This window comes from Zea mays, chromosome 1, assembly GCF_902167145.1.
Source record: "Zea mays cultivar B73 chromosome 1, Zm-B73-REFERENCE-NAM-5.0, whole genome shotgun sequence".
In the NCBI taxonomy this organism is placed as follows: Eukaryota; Viridiplantae; Streptophyta; class Magnoliopsida; order Poales; family Poaceae; genus Zea; species Zea mays.
Window position 1 is genome coordinate 90,983,377 of NC_050096.1, and position 16,118 is coordinate 90,999,494.

The 16,118-nt window shown below is 45.9% G+C and overlaps 1 non-coding gene and 1 pseudogene across 2 annotated transcripts; both read right to left on the reverse strand.

The window, feature by feature from the left end:
- Window positions 1-5,774: 5,774 nt before the first annotated feature.
- On the reverse strand, window positions 5,775-5,950 carry LOC111590647 (uncharacterized; annotated as a pseudogene).
- On the reverse strand, window positions 5,825-7,542 carry LOC103644771 (uncharacterized). 2 transcript variants are annotated; one of them, XR_004855280.1, is made up of 3 exons: window positions 7,415-7,542; window positions 7,237-7,326; window positions 5,825-7,072 (listed from the first exon to the last, which is right to left on the reverse strand). It is a non-coding gene; the product is annotated as an uncharacterized protein (transcript). The 2 variants fall into 2 exon arrangements; XR_002266705.3 differs by having other exon boundaries at window positions 6,941-7,129; window positions 7,415-7,535.
- Between the last annotated feature and the right edge of the window lie 8,576 nt (window positions 7,543-16,118).

Consider the following 16,118-nt stretch of genomic DNA (forward strand, 5'->3'; position numbering starts at 1 on the left):
TCCCATCCAAGGCAGCTGCATCAGACTGGCAAGAGAAAATGTCCTTCGGAGCCAACACCACCTGACGCGCTGGATGTTTACCACCAGGAGAAACATGCAGGGAGCCAACAAAAGGTACACCTGCCCCCGCGTCGGCAAAAGGAACAACACTAGAGGGCCCCAATTCCTGAGTATGATCAGAAAAGCATGACTCCTGTGCTTTGACACACGCTGGAACAGACAAAAGATCAGAGGAATCATTTCTTTTTGTATGAGGAAGAGAAGTAAAAATATCAACAGTTGGTATATCTAAAGTAGTAAAAGAAATACCACTTGCTCCGATCCTTCTAGTAAAAAAAATATCAACAGTTGGTATATCTAAAGTAGTAAAAGAAATACCTCGCCACTGAATGGACCTCTTATTCCATCTAGTGATTGCAAGTAAATTTTTTGGGAGACGCATAACCATAGCCTTTCCCCTTTTCCCAAATACTACTCAGCCGCCACGCGTACTGTCTTCTCCCGTGTGCACAGCCTCCATTGCTCCCGTGCGCTCAGCCGCGACAGTGTCTTCTCCCGTGCGCTCTCAGCCGCCACTCAGCCTCCATTTCTCCTGTACCAGCGCCACCGTACGTCGTCGCCCAATCTCCGGTCGCGGTGGGCATCAGATTGGTCAGAAAACCAGGCCTCGGGCTCCCTCGTCGATGGCGTCGGAGATGGGATAGCGCACCACCGCCCCGCTCCGATCCTTCTGCGTTGGTGCTGCACGCGCGCGACCGACGCGGGTAGGGATTGCAGCCCTTTGTTAGGAAATGTGAGCCCAAACGGCCCATGCCGGCCCAGGTAGTTTAAGAGAAACAATACAAAGAAGCAGCCAGGTGACGAGGAAGGCATCGAAGAATCATATTATCAGAACTCAACTTGTTTCCCAAGTTCTTCTTTCTTCTTCAATACTTCCTGTTGTTCTTCCTCATCTGTACTCCTGGAATTCTCCTAAAATTCTTGTATCAGCTCATCTGCTAGGAAGGTTGTTAACAATTGGTATCAGAGGAGTCGATTCTCGATCAATCTCCATGGATCCCGCTGCCCTCAAGTTTCTCCTCGACGAGATCGGCATGCTTTTCGACGAGCAGAACACGAAGTGGGACGCAAGGTTTTCTGAGTGGAATGCGAAGCGGGAGCCAGAACCGTACCTTGGAGACGAAGTTGCGGCAAAGGAAGTAGCGGCCAACGATCTGCGCGAGGCGCGTGATCTGGAACGGGAAGATGTCGAGCATGTGAAGCTCCACGAAGATAGAAGCCAGGGAGCGGCCGTTGCAGGGCGAGAGGTCGCGCTCGCGGCACGCTTGCTTGCCGCTGATGCGTGCGCAGCCAGAATCGTCGACTGCGCTGCGCCCTTCGACTCCTACGTCCCGGCCTATGCCGCCCAGTTCGACGGCTTCGACCTCGACCACGCGGCCTTCCTCAGCAACGGGACCAACTCCGACCTCATGGGCTCCGCCTTCTTCAAGGAAAGAGAGGAGGCCGACAAGTGCATGCCCTCGCAGAGCAAGCTCGTCATCGACCTGGATCCGGCAGACAACATGGAGACGTTGTTTTCGGAGTCAGCCTTCCACGACGTTCCCGGCGCCAACTACATGGAGGCGCTCACCACATGTTCGACTCCGGGCCTCATTGAGTGCGCCATGGACGAGCTCATCAGGATGGCGCAGGCCGGCGAGCGCCTGTGGGTCAATACAGGTGGTCGCGAGGTGCTCCACGTCGACACGTACGACAACATCTTCGCCAAGCCCGGCGGCTCGTTCCTCGGCCCAGACGTGCACGGCGACGCCTGGTTCGGCGCGCCCCCGTCGCGCTCGGGTGAGCTGGAGATCGAGGACAGGGTTTCCATCCACCTGCTCTGGTTCGGTAAGGATCGCGGCGTGTCCGGCACCTTCGACGTCGACGTCACGGCGGACTTTCTCCGCGCGCAGGAGCTGGACATCATGTGCAGGGCGCGCCAGGTGGTGGAGGAAGGATACGAGTACTTCCCCGACCGCCAGTTCGTCACCTTCTTCTCTGCCCCCATCTACCACCAGCTCGGCTGCTCCTTCACCATCTTCAAGTCAAAGACGGATAGCAGCAGCAGCTCGCCCCTTAGGTGTTCGACCAAATGTCCCAGCCAGGCGCTGCACCCCATTGTCAAGCTCAATCTGGTAGCCGTGGTGAATATTGCAGGCACTGGGATCAAGTTTTGTGGAGGATTTGATATCAACGTTTTCACAATGGTTCATCAGATTGAGGGTCAAGGAGATGTCTGGGGTTCATTGCCAGTTACTCTAGCTGCTTGTGGTCACTATGTGATGGTTATGATGGTAATGGAGCCCTGCGCACGAGGGAAGCCCTTCGATCGCATTATTGGCAAGGGTTACTACACGGAGCGTGTTACTGCTATATCCTGCAGAGCAGCTGTGAATGTCCAGCAACGATTCTTGTGGGATCCAGGTGTCGTGGTGGCGTTCAGCAGGAAACTACGACACACATGTGTCGATGGCCGGACGACGCACTGCTACGACTGCGAGCTGCTGACCGGTGAAACACTAGTAAATTTACCGGATCAATATGATACTACACTGATATTCAAGCATATCCAGAAGTCTATTCTAATCATACACAAGAATTGGTCATCCCACGTGTTGCTTGAGAGAATGAAGAACCTTTCAAAAATACGGAAGCTCAAAGAATTGACTAGTTGCCTTACTGCCACTACAGAAACTATGGCACTTGATCACTGCTTTTTCATTTCATTTGGCTACTACTCAAGTTTCTAGCAGACCAAGTGGTCGAACATTTATGTGTTATGGTTTGGGATCCCGGTGGAATTGGTGCCAGGTATCGGCTTGAGGGCAAGCCGAATTTTTAAGAAGGGAGGAATGTTAGGAAATGTGAGCCCAAACGGCCCATGCCGGCCCAGGTAGCTTAAGGGAAACAATACAAAGAAGCAGCCAGGTGACGAGGAAGGCATCGAAGAATCATTTTATCAGAACTCGACTTGTTTCCCAAGTTTTCTTTCTTCTTCAATACTTCCTGTTGTTCTTCCTCATCTGTACTCCTGGAATTCTCCTGAAATTCTTGTATCAGCTCATCTGCTAGGAAGGTTGTTAACACCCTTCCCTGTCACTCGCCGTCGTCGTCCCTCTCCAACAGTCCAATCTTATTTTTATGCCAGTTCTGAACAATATGGCAACCACTAGCTAGACATATACACGTGGTTTCTATTTATTTGCAGATCCGAAAATTATGGCAATTTTGTGAGTTTCCATTGTATGCGCATATATTTTGAATGACATTTCCGTTCTCAGAACATACATGCAAATGTTGGATGCTGATATCATACAAAGTATAAATCGTTATAGAAAGTTGTATAAATACATAAACTGTTCATCATAATAAATAATGAATGAAAAAAATTCTAGTACGGGATCAACCAACAACCGCATACATAAAACAAAGAATTGAAGGAGATCGTCGCTGGAGGATGCCACCGAGGCCACTAGATCATAGGAGTTGGTCACCGAAGGACACATGAATCGCCGTGCGGACCGCCGACCCTTGCAGCTCGCGCCTCGCGTGACCGTCGCCGCTGTCGGAGCCACTTGTGCCTCGTGTGGCCACCACCTCGTGCAATAGCCGGATGGGACCGTCGCTACCGTACGCGCTCGGGGAACCTCCACCGTCGTGCGCGCCTTTCGTCGTCGACGCCGCACGAGCAGGCTCGTGTCACCCTGGGCCATGGCCAACGCTCGCGCCTCTAGGGTCGTCGTTGTCGCTCGCACCTTGGGGAACCGCCGCTGCCGCGCGAGGGGACGTCGTCGCTCGTACGTCGGGATGGAGGCGTCAAAACATGAACCCTAACGGCCTAGGGTTACTTTTATAGACTATATATATATAATATCATAATTGTTTGTGGGTCGTATAATCAACGGTTAGACTCTGTGTGAGATAACCATGTGCAAGATGTTGTCCCAGCATTGACGGAGCTAGCCTAAATTTTAAGACTAAGGCTAACTCCAACAATGGGCAGCCATATTGCCCAGCCATTTTCATCCCTGCATTTTATTACATGGCTTATGGCAGACTTGTTGTTTGTAACAAAGCAACCAAAATTGTTGTGGCTGTTGGCCCAACTAGCTTTCCCGCCAAATCACCCAGCTGATGCCCGCCGATTCCCTCGCGAGGTCCGAGCTGATGCTTGCTTCCGAGAGGAATGGCTGGCGTGCCTAGGCCAGCTAATTTGTCGGTTCTCTCTCCTTCCATGTAATTTGGCTGGGTTGGATAGTTAGGTTATTGGAGCACAGTACTAAATGACCAGGTAAATTAGCTTTACCTTGCCAAATAGCTGGCCTGTTGGAGCCGGTCTAAGCATCGTAAATCCTTATTCAGTTACATGGAAATTGAGGGAATTAAATTCCTTCATATTCAACTAGGTGAGTGCCCGTGCGTTGCAACGGGACCATATAATACCATAATAACTTATGTACAAATGTGTGTTATGTTATTATAAAAAAGATTTCATAATTCATTTATGATCCTAGGCATACATAAATTTTGTTATTTTAATCTAACTGTTTCACCACTACATTACAACCAATCTAATTATAAATATTCTAGATAAGTTTATGGAATGAACTTTGAAACAAGTTCTTTAAGGTCACATGTAGAAGCCACGATAGAAAAATGCAAGTTTTTTAAACAAGTTCTTTCTCACAAAAGGGCGTTCTCGCGGATCCTTGTTGTATATATGGGGGCAAAGTACCAAATCAAAGGACACAAGAAACCTAAAAGGTAACTGTAACCATAATATGCTCAATAGATAATTGTGAACCAAAGTATATATGAAGGTTGTAGTAAAGAATACTTACAAAGATCACTATCTGGCTATCTCGCAATCCACCAAAGTTCTGTAAACATTTCACAGTGAGTAAGAAAGACAGAAATAATAATATTTGCATGTGTTTGCTGGTAGTCTCAAAATAGGATTGCCCCCCACCAAAATGAAGAACAGAGTTCATGCACCTTTTGTGAGAACTCAACTGGGCGAATCGAAGAATAGTGGAAGATGTGAGGAGGAACGGGGTGGGGTGGCGGCCTCGACCATCTCTTCCCTTCGGATTTCTTTAATACTCGTCGTTGTGGTGCAGCGTCGTTGGAAGGTCGCCCCCAATGATGGGAGGAGATTGCAGGGGCGGTGATGGAGGGTGCAGCCACAACGACGATTACCTTCCATCGGGTGCGTGGAGCGGGTCTCTGGTCTGGGGACGACCTTCCATCGACGGGCGCACGGTGGGGGAGGCGGCGAGGTGAAGCTGCGCGAGTGGGTGCGTAGATTGCGGAGGCGGTCGCGCTGTCTCTGGTTTGGGGTGACCTTCCATTGGCGTCCGCGCGGTGGGGGAGGCGCCGAGGCTGAATCTGCGCGATCTTCCATTGGTAGACGCGGACGCGCAGTGGAGAGGCGTCGAGGCCGAATCTACGCTAAATCTGCTCGACCTTCCATCGATAGACGCGGACGGGTGGATTTTGCGGATCGAGGAGGCGGTCGCGCGATCTCTGGTTTGGGGCGACCTTCCATCGGCATCCACGCGGTGGGGGAGGCGTCGAGGTGAAGCTGCGCGACCTTCCATCGGCAGACACGGACACGCGGTGGGGAGAGCGTGCGATGGGAGCCAGTGGACACGGATTCTGCGGACGTGGACGCACAGTGGGAGCACAGCGCGGCAGAACATGGCGCACGGAGTGTGGACTCCTACAATAGTGTCTTATAGAATAGTACAACATCCTCAGTGTTATAGAATAGTACAACGCACGGGCACACAAACATATTTAATATCCATAAAAAATAAATTTAATATCAGAGTGAACATATAGTTCACATATCAGATATTAAACTAATAAGCACAAATATAACACCTTAGCTAAAAGGCCGAGAAATATTGCTCTCAAAATCTTTTTAATATGATGTCATGTTAGTACAACATCCTCAGTGTTACAACAGCACTACATTGCTCGGCAGTAGCAAATAGGGTTCCTGGAGCTTTAGGGTTGTATGAATTCTTAACCCTAACTGGAATATCACCTTCTTTATTAGGTCTCATCGATTATGGATGCAAAACCTGCATTAAAGTGAACAGTCCATAATAACAATCCTAAATTTCTCGCTTCTGTTCAGGAGACTGACATCATGAGCTATATGTTCAATTCATGATGGTTAGTAAAGCAAATGCCAAGCAACAATAAATATAGCTTTGAAAGGTAAAAAGGGAACAGATGTTTATCTACTTAACATGATCTTTCGTTTTTGAGAAGTATGCAACTGAAAGATTCGTTTATTCACTGAGAAGCAGCCTGCTCAAAATACACGTGTAATAAGGATGAATATCCTGTACCGTTGTTTAGTTCCAGAACTCTTTTCTTAAGCATTTAAAAAATAATTTGTACAAAGATTCATTAGTGACAAAACAAAAGAAAAAATATGTATGGGGACAAGCAACCCATCTCGTCGATCCATACCTATCACAAGCACAGTATGCTTTCAGACCAATTAGGCAATGTATGGGGATAAGCAACGATTTTCATGAAATGCACATGCTAGCTTAGTGATTAGCATCAACTGTTGTCTCAACTTTTTTCCTCAGAAAGAAAAATATGGTTTATTAAATATCTATTCAGACTAAACATAGACATAAATTTCTCTCGGTCCCAAGGCTTTACCAATGGTTGTAGCAATCAAGTCGCTACCACCTTGGCCTAAAGTAGTTACAGCACCAGATTTCCAGCCCTGCAAGTGATGGCGGTTGCAGTAAACAAGTTGCCTCATGAATGATAATGTGAACATAAAATAGAATGTAAAAATGCTTTTAAAGCACGTAATATTTCTAGGAAGATTTTCAAGATAGTCGTAGATTCAAAATGAACATTTGGTCTATATAATACCTCTGAATCAATGAATGCAGCATCAACGTCGTCAAGGTTAACATCTTTGCCTTGTTCAAAATGTGGTGGTTTATAGCCTTTTTTTGAACCATTCATCTTCCAAAATTTCTGAAATTTTTATCCTCTGCAAGAATACAGCACCCATTTATCCAACAGTGATAACAGTGACACTGGTTGTAATCTGGTGACAACAATACAACAGATAAAATTTTTTTGAACGAAGAATACAACAGATAAATGAAAGAGATGAGACAGATAATGAAAAGGCACGTCTTAATTCGAACTTACGGTATCAGGGTTAGGATCGAGAATGCGCTTAATAAACTTCCTTGCTCCAGAAGAAAACCATGGTGGGTAAGAAAAAGTTGCATGGCAGATCTACAAAAGCAAGTCAAAGAAAAGTTCATCAAAATTATCCTTGCATTTCATAGGGAAACCAAGATATAAGTGTATTAACCGAATTTACCAGTTTGTACAGTCTCATCAGATTGGCATCATCAAAGGGTAAGTATCCAGCCATAAGAACAAACAAGATTATGCCATAGGACCATACATCTGCAGCCATACCATCATAGCCTTTATCAGCGAGCACCTGTAGAAAGTGTGCGATACTTACACATCTTGAAGCACATTAATCACATAAGGTAACAACACAAATAAGCTGACAACTGAGGAGAGGTGAGAAACTCACCTCATGCGCTACATAGTTTGGTGTTCCACAGGCAGTATGCAGAAGCCCATCCTCCTGATAGAAGCTCAGAAGAGTTAATGGAAATTCTTATCACCTTTCCATGTCTCCAAACACAAACACAACTGAGGAATACATTATACGTCTGCTTTAAAAGGTGGTAAGTTAATTCAATGACCCAAAACAATGATGTAATAAAACATAAGACACATCAGCTTCAAATAGAAAGAAAAGAGCTTGTCTAATGAACACACAAAATTCATGCTTCTAGCTACTGAAATTCACTCTCTAGCTGACGTTGTTCACTGCTTGGCTCTGCACCTGTGGTAGCTTGTGGAGGAAAGTATTCTGTTCTATAGCTGTCCATCTTTAGTTTGATCCTTTTCTCTGGAGGATAGGAACTAACTTGGATTTCTTCTCTATTCTTACGGCAGGATCTGCATATGACTTTTTCAGTGAAGAATCAAGACTGAAAAGATCGATGTCCCGACCACCCAGCAATTTGCCAGATTCTTTCTTGCCCCAAAACTCCAGAGAGAAAACAGAAAAGACCCAATGTTTTGCTAAGCCGAAGATGTTCCTAGAACCAGGCAGCCATCTTCTCTCGCAGCAAAGCTACTATGAATTAGAGGCCCTTTTGAGACACCAACAACCAGATGGCACACCCAGCCTCGTCAGGCATCCTCAGATGCCTCACACTGCTCTGCATCTTCTCATTCACCGCTGCGGTTGGCAGCAACGCCACCGGCTCTGTCCAGATGCGTTTGGAAGAATTCTAGTATGTAATTGAAAATGCGAACGTAGAATTTAGCGATTCTTTCACAAACTGAACCACAAATACAGAAGCGCATGCGTACAAAAACCTCACAACATGCAGATAAAATTTCAATTTTCTTTTGGTGGGCTACAACTAACCTCCATTGCGCATCATGAGAAAGACTCGTCGCTCACCGGCCATCCGCTGCGTTGCCTTTGGATTTTGGACTGGCCATGAATCCATAAAGCCCAGAACCATGCGTGTGTATGTGTTTATGATGATCCTTGTGGCATCCGATGGTGCCGTCGAGGGGGTGGAACTGGCGGAGGGACATGTGAGGAGTCAGAGGCTGGTGCCTGTGGGAGAAAACTGAATCTGAGGCGAGGCGATGAAGGCAGTGGTTGGCTCCCATGGTGTGTGATGGGGATGGGGAAGGGAGGAGGTTGTTCCGCGCGGTATTGATTGGAGGATGCGGCAGCCGCGATTCTTGGCACCAGAGAGGAAGCGCGCGCCCTTCCATCGACGATATTGGCGGATGTGGCGGATGCGGTATTGTGAAATGGAGGAAGTTGGAGGATGCGGCGGATGCGGTATTGTGAAATGGAGGAAGCGGCTGAGAGCAGAAATCCGGCTCTGGCTGAGAGCAGGGAAGGGAAGGTGAGTCGGATCTGTGCGGATGGAGGAAGCGGCGGACGCGGTATTGATTGGAGGATATGGCGGCCACGATTCTTTGCACCAGAGAGGAAGCGGCGGATGCAGCGCGATTTTTGGCACTAGAGAGGAAGCGGCGGACGCGGGGCGAGGGAGACGCGGCACAACAGACGGGGCGGATCGGCGAGAGAGACGGGGCGGGGGATGGTCACGTTTGGGGATTGGCAGAACCGTGCACCATCGTGTTGTGGACGTCTACACTATGTTCTTAAGTAGTAGTAGAGATATTAGGGAAAACATAAGAACAAGACATAAGAACAAGACATAAGAACATGAACATAAGAACAAGACATAAGAATCTATCCTCGACATACATAAGAACATTGTATTTCTTTAACAGGAAAATGCGGTTGTTCAACTGAATTCAGATTTCAGTTATCATTGTGTTTTGGCAAAAAAACAGATCACCTTCAAGCAAAAAATACCTAGAGATTCTAAATAGTAGCTTACACCCAGTCTGACAGGGAGTTTTGTAACACTATTATCTCCAAATTACACACAGTAACAAGACCAATTATTTGCATAAACGTGTTCACCTTACTGTGGTCTCCAACGTTGCTAGGGAAATTTTAGTCCAAAAGGAAATGGATTAATCACAAAAGTTCCAAACTTGGCAGCAAATACTGACTTTCAGCTTTCAGCTACTGAACCCAAATTCAGACAGTGCAAACCCGATAGTCTACATTTTAGCCAGTTTTACTCCATTATTCATATAGAACCACACAAACCTCACAATAGGAGATTTACTCACCAACTAAGGCTATCCAAGTTTTTTATAATTGTCCCTGACTAAATATACTTGGATCAAATTCTAGAGGGCTCCAAACTGGGCAACTTGCTGAATTTCAGTGGTGCATAAAAGCATGGCAACTGATTTTCAGAAAATCATGGCAACTGATTTTCAGTGGTGCATAAAATCTTATTTCAGTTGTTTATTGTGTAATCCGCAAATAAAGATCACCTTAAAGAAAAAAATAAACATGAGGCGTTCACTCACCTTTGTTGCTGTCACCGTTACTTTTGCAGCTTCAATTAGCAAAGTTCAACTGCTAGAAGAACTGAAATAGAGAAGAAAAAATATTTAGCTACATAGGAGACTTCACCTCAGGCCCTCACATAAAATTCCAGATTACATATTCTTCCTGTTGGGGGCCTTCGTCCTCCGAAGGTCCTCAAAAACATGATCTGACAATGTTTTCCAAGTGGATTATGTGAACAGGTACCTTCGGACTCAGAATTACGAACATGAAGTGCGGTCAGGACGAAGCCTGAACCAGACGAAGGACGGGCTGATTACCAAGCTCCACGAAGGATGGTGCACAGCCGAAGCTGTGCGCAGGGAAGCTTCGTCGCGATAGCAGAGAGGGGAACCGACTTAAAGATGAAAAGACTACGTGGGCCTTGTCAGATTTCCATAAGTCATTGACAAATGCAATGGACATAAATGTAATTTTACGTGGGCTGCGTCCCGCGTCTATAAATAGATGAACAGTACTCCCGTACTGTTCACGCTGACTTGGCATTTGCTTTTGCGTCACGCTTGTACTTTTTACCTTCTCTCAGGACCGAAGGTACATCTGTAATTTGAAATCATTTCTATTTTTCCATGTTAATAAAATAGAAATGATTCTATGATGATGCTTATATTATATTTCATGCTTTATATGAATCATTCGTCATTACTTGTCATGTTTACGAAGGTATGTCTCTTATGACCTTCGTCCGAAACTCATTATTTCCCGAAGGGACATAATGCTTCGAAGGACGAAGGACTTTAACACTTAACACTTTTTATGTTGCCTTGTTCTTAACTCTTAGCATTTGAGAACAAGTCCCCAACATTGGCGCCCACCTCCGGTGAACTCACTTCCATTTCCTGAGCTTTTCGACACCTTCGGCAAGCATCAGCTTCGTCATGCCGCCGAAGAAGGCTTCAGCACCAGGGGCTGGCACGCTGCAGCCGCTGGACCCCAATCAAGACGTCCTTTCTCTCAGAGAGGCACGAAGCCAGAAGAGGAAGGCTACCAGTCCAACACATCCGGAGGATGATCTAGATCAGGAGATTCAGAATCTGGAAATCCTTCAGCAGCAGGTTCAACGCAGGAAGGAGAAGATGGCCAGGCTAGCTGAACTGCAGAGGCAGATAGATGAAGCCTCTGAAGAAGTTCGTCATCTTGCTCAGGATGAGCAACACCGAAGGCCTCAGCATCAAGACCTTCATCAGGAGGGCTTTCACAACGAAGACGACTGGTATGACAATTTCCATCGTGGGAATTTTGTTTTTGATGATACTTCTCCCCTGTCCGCTGAGTTACAGGCTACACCTTGGCCTCCGTCCTACAAGCCGCCTCAGCTCCCCGTATTTGATGGCCATTCAGACCCGAAGCAGTTCTTGATGAGCTACGAAGCAACAGTGTCTTCGTACGGTGGCAATGCTTCAGTCATGGCCAAATCTTTCGTTATGGCTGTCAGAAGTGTTGCTCAAACCTGGTATTCCTCCCTTCGACCAGGAACGATCACTTCATGGCAGAAGCTGAAGGATTTGTTGTTAACCAGTTTTCAAGGATTTCAGACGAAGCCGGTCACTGCTCAGGCTCTGTTCCAGTGCACTTAGGACCACGAAGAATACCTTCAGGCATATGTCCGAAGGTTTCTGCGTCTAAGGGCACAGGCGCCGACAGTGCCCAATGAGATTGTCATTGAGGCCATGATCAAGGGGCTTCGGCCAGGGCCATCAGCGCAGTATTTTGCCAGGAAGCCACCACAAACGTTGGAGAAGCTGCTCCAGAAGATGGATGAATATATTCGAGCTGACAATGATTTTCGCCAAAGAAGGGAGGAGGCCTTCAGATTTTCTGAGATGACCAGGGGCTTCGGAGGAAGATTCTATCCGAAGCATGTCAGATCAATTCATAATTCCAATCAAAATGATGATAAGGGGAGCCAGCAGCAAAGGCCACAGTACTCCTCACAGACTTCGGGGCAACAGCAAAGCTCCTTTCGACCACCAGCTCCAAGAGGTAGAGGCGCCAGGGGCTTCGGCGGAAGATTCGGGGATCAACCCAGAAGAATATTTTGCTTATTCTGTGGTGAAAACAAAGGTCATACTACCAGGATGTGTCATGTTACCATTCAGAAGCAAAAAGAGATAGCCGAAGCTGCCGCGCAACAGGCTCAGCCGAAGCAGGTCATGCACACTGCTTCGTATCATTCGCCCTACATCCCAGAATATGTGGGCAACCATCCTGCAGTCTCTGCTGCTTCGGCAAGTCAGCCTTCAGCTTCCTGGCAACAGCCCCCGCCTCCACCTCCGTTGCAACAAGGCCAGCAGCCAGAAGGGAGCCAATATGCTCCACATCAAAGGGACTTCAGAGAACAGTCCGAAGCTCGCACGGTCAACAGCACCGTGCCAGAGTCAAAACACATCTATTGACAAATATCCTACCTTAATAGCAATCTTTTTCATTCAGTTTTAATTTTTCTAATAAAGGACATTGTTTAGGTTTCATGTAATTAGTTTCGTTGATTCCTACAAGAAAAATATGTTTTCTTCACAGGTTTGTGATAATAAAAAGGACCTTCGGACTATCGAAAATCCTTCGAAGCAACAAAAAGTCGTTCTAAGGAACGCAGAGTAAGTCTGACGAAGTCACAAAAAGTCGTTCCGAAGGGAGCGCAGTGTAAGTTTTCTGCTCCAAAGTCGTTCCAAAAGGAATGCAGAGCATAGAGCGAAAAGTCAACGCTGATACCGCCTAAGTAAAAGGCGAAGAAGCTCCAAAGACGTTCCTAAGGGAATGCAGAGCTTATACCGCCTAAGTAAAAGGCGAAGAAGTTCCAAAGACGTTCCTAAGGGGATGCAGAACTTACAGCGAAAAATAAACGCTGATTCCGCTGAAGTAAAAGGCGAAGAAGCTCCTAAGGGAGGCTTATAATGAAAAAGTCAGTATTGATACAAAAGATTGTGCCCCATTGCAGGAATGTGTGTATCTTCGGCACAAAATATCATTTTGCATAACATAACATCATCACATCATTTTGCATAGCATAATCATCATACATCATGCTGCATGTGGCACAAGAAGGGGGCATGTTATCGATCTTCGGAAAATGCTTTGAAAAAGGGCAAATCATGCCAAGTTACAGGGAGAAACAATATTGATTTTCGAGGTATAGCTTCGGAGATTATTTTTACGAAGCTTGGATATTTCTTATCAGAACACTATGGATATTGTCGTGATAAATGATAAATTCTTCTTCACGAAGCATGAAAAGAAGGGAAGGTGTTTTTTCGTCGAAGACTCAAAAATGGTACGTGTTTAAAGTTTCATGCATCGTAAAGAATTGAATCATAAAACAAGTATATTACATACAGGATTACAGAATGTTACACAAATCATATATCAAATGTTTTTTGCAAATAGCACTTAGTCTTCCCTAAGTACTATCTCTGCAGCTTCGTTCAGCAGTCGATCGACAACCTGATCCATGATAGCTTCGGCCATCTTTTTAATTTCGTCGTCATCTTTAGGCTGAGGGCCCGAAGATGCTTGAGTAGGATCTGAGTGAGGACGGGACACGACTACATTACTATTACAAATCGCAAACAGATCTTAAAAGCCTAAAGATTACAGCACGGTAAAAACTATTATTTAGTACCTAATTGACCTTCGGGCTCTGTGCTCTTTTTAGCAGCCTTAGCCACTTCTCTAGCATCATGGATGCCCTTTTCACTTCTCTGAATAATTTCTCTTGCCATTTCTCGGCCACCGTTATCCCAGATATCAGTAAAAAACTTTCCACCAATTATGCTAGCTTCGGCCGAAGGATCTTTTGTATCTTCAAAGGACAAAGCAGCTTCGGACTGTGCTAAAATTTTCACATGCTCACAGCCCTTCTTCTCTAAAATGGTGGCAATCCCTCTGGCGCCAGAGAAGGCACATATATCTCCTCGGCTATTTAAAATTTCTTCGAAGGCTTCAGCTTCGTGGTCAATCCATCCAATGACACTTTCGGGATTGCCCCTCAAAAAATTTTCTTCACTTGAGAATGCGCCGACTTTGGCGAAGCTAGCCTTTAATTTTTTAACACAATCTACAGATTTATTGTAGCATTTCTTTTTGGACGAACGAAGCTCTTCAACAGTCACTTCTAGATGATCTGCCCATTGATCGCTGAGTTCACGCTTTGTTTCTTCAAGTATACGTTCTTCTTTGGCTCTGGCCAGTTGTTTCCGAAGGTCTTCAATTTCGCGTTTCTGAGCTTCAGCTTGACTTTTGAAAGCAGCTTCGTCCTCCTTTATTTTATCTATCAATGAGTATAATATTTTGTCTTTTTCGAGACCTTCGTTCCTCAGTTCAATTACTTCGGAACGAAGGTTGCTCAGGGCTATAGTACATCCTTCGTCCTCAGCATCTTTCTGTGCTCTGAGGGCATTGCTGAGTATCAGGCCCTGCAGACAGGAATATGTCTGTGTCAATAGTTTTAAACAAACGAAAAATTTTGAATTCAACAAAAATATAAGAATTCCATTTGTCGCACCTTTAAACTGTTGTAAGCTAGGCTGTCAGCCAGATCGTTCTTTGACAGCACCGAAAGTCCGTCTTCTAAAGTTGGAAATCCGAAGCTTCTGCTCATCTCCCGACAGACAGAAATTTCCTTGTTGTCGGGGAGGCAATACAAGAAATCTTCTTCTCCACTGCCATTAAATATCAACGCCCCCTTTGGATATTTCAACTTTTGGGCATAGTGTTGAGCCTCTTGTTCTTCTTTTTCTGTTAATTTTTTCCCCGAAGCATGACGAAAAATATAATCACGAATTTTGGATGCTTCGGGGGTAACAACACCAGTTCCTTCAGCAAAAGTTGGCTTTGTTATTTTTTCTGCCTCACTTTCCAAGGTTTTTGCCTTTGAGGGCTCTGAGGGCCCAGCTTCGGCTTCAGTATCTTGCTCTGGAGCTTTAGAACCCGAAGCTTCGACTGTTGTTTCAGGAGTGATGGCAGCCTTCTTCGGAGGGGTGCTTGAAGATTTGATCGTTTCCAGCACATCTAGCACATTAGCCATTCTCCTTCTTTTCGGAGTCACTGCTGGCACTTTTTGATTACTTACTGTTTCAATGTTTGCCACAGGACTCAAAACTTCTGATGTTTTGGAGTCCTCGGTTGCTTCCTTTACCTCTTCCATTTTTTCTGTGAATGGCGCTTCGGCCTTCTCTTTCGTTTCTGGTAACAAAATTTTTGATTGCTCCAATTTTGTCTTCGTTGGTATTTCGGCTGTTTCTGTGACTTCTGGCAGCAAAGTTGGCTCGGCTGGTTTTTCAGCTTCGGTGGCCGAAGAAGTCTCTCCGGTAAACTCAGGCACCGAAGCTGGTTCAATATAACGCGGTCGATAAGTAAGAACCTTTATCTTCTTCCTTTTCGGTTCTGGCTCGCTAGGAGCAGCTGTAGTTTCTTCTTTTGCAGAGGTTGTATTTTTTCTCTTCTGCCTTCGAATGGGGTAGCAATAGTCAGGGTAGACAAACCCGATGGCATCAAATACCCGATTCAGCCTTTTCTTTTTTCGGCCTCCGAAGGCTGCTGACATTGCAGTATCTTCGGCCTTCGAGTATGTCCCAAGCAGCTCATCACTTAAATTGTCAATGCTTTTCAACCACTCATCGTCTGGCTCAATAAATTTATCTTCAAATTTAAAAGTGTACTTAAACCTGACAAGTCCACCTTCGTCGGCCTCTTTAACGGTTTCTTGTGGCATTTCCCATTTCTCCGCAAGCGGCCACACCCTGAAGGCAATATGCTCTTGTACTAAGTCCCTTGTTCCTATAAAAGAGCAGACAACGCCGAAGGCTCTTTGGCACTCTTCGGCGGCTTCGTTCATTTCAACCTTCGGCCTCCGAAGGCCGAAGCTTTGCCAAATAGGACGCATAATTATACCTTTGATGTCTTCTCGTGCTGATAAGTCATTCTTCACATAAAACCATTCTGTCATCCAATCCCCGGGCCATCTCTTCCGAAAGGTTGG